Source organism: Microtus ochrogaster, linkage group LG10 (genome assembly GCF_000317375.1).
Source record: "Microtus ochrogaster isolate Prairie Vole_2 linkage group LG10, MicOch1.0, whole genome shotgun sequence".
In the NCBI taxonomy this organism is placed as follows: domain Eukaryota; kingdom Metazoa; phylum Chordata; class Mammalia; order Rodentia; family Cricetidae; genus Microtus; species Microtus ochrogaster.
Window position 1 is genome coordinate 9,190,383 of NC_022035.1, and position 4,108 is coordinate 9,194,490.

Genomic DNA, 4,108 nt, shown 5'->3' on the forward strand with positions numbered 1-4,108 from the left:
CGAGGATAGTTGCTTGCTCTTTGTGAAATGTTCACAGCCCAGTGGTTGCTATTGTTATTAATCCTGGGATTAAGATTAACTTTTCTCCCTTTCCCATGGGTATAGTGTTATGGACTTCTCATAGTAGCAAAATTTCTTTGCCTGTGTCCTGAGGCTGGAGTATGTTCTTATCCCTACCTTTTTTTGTCATGGATATTGATTTTATTCCTATACCAAAACCACAGATTTTTGCCTTTCTCCCAAGAGACAAAGGAGTTTGATGTTCTTCCCTCAGAGATGTAAAGATTTTAATTCATAGAAAAAAAATGCTACAGAAAGGAACAGAGTCTCTTGACTTCATTCCTCTTGATTAATTATTGCACAATAATGAAGTAAATCTTGAATGCATCAGACAGTGAAGTGTTGTGGAATATTTGTTCAATTATATAAACATATTGGCACACACCTTTAATTCCTGCACTCATGAGGCAAAGGGAGGCAAATCTCTGTGAGTTTGAGGACACCCTGGTCTACAAAGCAATTTCAGGACAGCCAAAGATATATAGAGAAACCCTGTCTTGAAAAACAAAGCAAAACAAAAAGAGAAAGAAACAAACAAAAGGATTGTTGCATTTTGGTGATGTTGTAAAGAAGTGTTGCTGTTTTACTTTTCTTTCCTTAGGCACCTGATTGACCTAATAAATGACCAAAAGTGAGGGAGGAGGTATAGGCAGGACTTCTGGGTAGAGAGAATAAGTAGGAAGAGGAATTTAACCTTGGAGAAAAAGGAAAAAGAGAGACCAAGTAGACACTAAGGGACAGCCACAGAGTAAGCAGGAAATTTTAGGACATAAAAAAAAAAAATGAAAGAAAGGCAAAAAGCCCAGAGGCAAAATATAGATTAATATAAACAGATTAAATGAAGTTAAAAGAGCTAGTTGGACAAGCCTAAACTAAGGCTGAGCATTGGTAATTAGTAAGTCTCTGTGTCTTTATTTGGAAGCAGGTTGACAGCTCAAGGAACATGTCAACTACAGTTGAGATTCTCTCTGATGGTATGCCCTGAACCAGCCTCTGTCATGAGCACTTAGACCTGGGCACCTGAAATACGAAAGCCTTTTAAATGAGTGCAAAATGGTCTTATGTCTGGAAATTTAGCTGTGACAATGGGAATTCTCCCCATGTTGGTCCTTGTAAAACTTGTGTCAAATTTACCTTGTTTTCTTCCATGGACGTAGTTGGTGGCCTTCCTTACTCCTGTGTCCTGACATGCTTTTGTATACTCTCTCTAGTCTTCTGGTCTCATCGTCTGGGGAATTCAGTTTCCTTAACTCATTAGATACCCCAGTCCTCTGATAGACTACAGAGAACTTAATATATCATGACTTTTGTCTTCATCATTACTAGTGTGAAGGCAGCATTCTCTTAAAACTTACATATCTCATAGAAACTGAAATAGAACCAATTCTGACAGTCATAGATATGTGTATTTTTCCCCTAAAAATCCACATAGGTTTTGCAACCTTATAGATGACCCAGGAGGGGATCTTTTCAAAAGCGGAACTACAAAGCATTGTTATAAGTAGAAAATGGGGGAACTAGACTAGGAAGATTAAATTAGGAGAGGGTGGGAGAGCAGATAAAGGAGGGAACACGGAGAGGGGAAACTAACACTAAAGCTCTTTTGAAAAATCATGTGGAAGCCTAATATTGTAGCAAAACCTAAAATATATAGATAGATACATAAAAGAAATTTAACAGGAGTTAGCATAGAATTGGCGGTATAATTCATCATATGCTACCACATAAAATTCCCAGTACCAGGAATGGGTTACATTTTGTTGAATCATTGGGCAAGGGGTTCACATAGGCCTACCTAAACATTAGAGGCTATTGCCAATGTTATTGGTTACCCACTACACTTAATTATAAGGTTCTTTACTGATGACATTATTTATTTAAGTCATTGAAATTAAGAAATTGAGCTGGTTTCTAGCTAGAAGCTGCATAACTCCTGGAAGATTATATTTAAACGTCAGAGAAAAGTAATCATCAGTCTCACCCAGTTACATACTTAGGGCTTTACAACAGCAACCTGCCTGAGAATATTCTGATGAAATAATCAAACAAATATTATGAGAGTAACTAACACTTTTTTGATTGGATTTAAGGTCAACCCCATGAGATGGATCCCCTAACTGACAGAGCTGAAGTGATCCCAATCATCAGACTAGATTGATCATGGGAATAAAGAAAAACCTAATACTATGATTCTGCTAAAAAAAAATGCAATAAAATTACTCCAAATATCATACTGTGTAGTGTATACCTGTTAATCAGTACCTTACTCAGCCCTCATCATAAAAGCTGCTTCTTGCAAGTAGATGGGTGTAAACCCACAGGGAAACAATGAATGGATAGTGAGATACCTTGGAGCACTCAGTCCTAAGTGGGATATCTTCATCAAACCTCTCTCCCTCAGGATTCAGAGATCCCTGTGGAAGAGGAAGCAGAAGGAATGTAAGACACAGAGGTGGTGGATGACTCTAAGTAAGCAGTGTCTTCCTGATACATCACGGTCAGTGCACATAGGACCTCACAGACTAGGAAAGCAAGGGCAAAACTTATACAAATGAAAGTCAAACAAAATCCCAGCTTGGAGGGGGGAAGTAGGCACAAAGTCCCATGCGCAAGAAAGAAGCTCTTCACAGTTGATGGTTGCTAGGAAAGGGAAAACCAGTCTTCTCTAGTGCAGTCACACTGGGTAACATCAAGTACACTTCAGGACAGGTCTAATGTTCCAGAGTAGTTGACCAACACAAAATGGATTCCATGCCCTTTTGTGTACTTTTTAAGTTAAGGTTTGTGGCTTTTGGTATTGTTCTTTCAAGTTTTAGGCTTTGTTTTTGTTTATTGAGAAAAAGAAAGAACATGAAGTTGCTTGGGTAGGGGATTGAGATGCAACCAGAAGGACTTGGGGAAAAGAAAAGAATTATGATCAAATACATTTTATAAAAAATGCAAAAAATAATAATAATACACAAAAAAGTAAAAATTTTAAAAATTCAGATAAAAGATTAAATGTATTTTCTGTTTATTTAAACCAGAATATTAGTTGTTCATGGAATATTATTGAATACAAAGCAACTATACATATAATTTTTTAAATAATACTTATTGTAAAAAATGCAATATTTTCTTTTTTGAATAAATACAAAAGAAAGTTCCATTTCGTGTGATGAATACACTGGGTAAATGAACTTACCCAGGGAGGATGCTACTTAGTATTCGTGTTATTATCACTGGTCCTTTAAGAGCATCTAGTCTGTTTAAAAATATGGGAAAATTATTTCATGGTGTTTTTAATAAGTATTTTTGATAAGCATTTTTGATAATCTTTGCTTTTAAATGCTGTGAGAATCTTTTACATTTTCATGTTTGTGAAACATGACTCAAAAATAAAGTCTGTGCAATAGTCCTTTTTGAAGTAATTGTATTATTGGGTATAATGAAAAATGGCCTTCTATCACCAATGGGCTATCCATATCTATCTATCTATCTATCTATCTATCTATCTATCTATCTATCTATCTATCTATCTATCTATCTATGGCATATTAATTATAAATACTTTGAAATATTTGACTCTCATAGCTTACCTTCATGTTTAGCACTGTTTATAAAAATTGAAGTTTTTGTCTTTTTAAATTATCGAAAGTCTTGAGACAGTATTTACATATTGGTGATCCTGTTGTCTCTCAAAGGTAGCCTTCCATTTGCATAGTTAAAGCAATCTCTAAGTGCAGGTACTCAAAGAGGCTAATATAGTATAGACCTTAGATGCTTAACCCATGAATTCTTCGAATCAATTGGAATCAAGACTGATCAAATGCAATAAAACTCCACTGGTTTTTTGTAGCTTCATCTTTGTAAAGAAAAGAAATTTCTCAGTTGTATAGTATGATGGACAACTTAAAATCATATTCTTTGTAAGCTCTCTGATTTAAAATTCAAGAAAATTCAAGAAGAAACTCGTGTCTATAGATTATATTTAATATGTAAATGTATTGAGGAAACATTTTCAGGATATTCAATTTGGAGGGTGCATTTAAATCCATTTTCTTTTTTT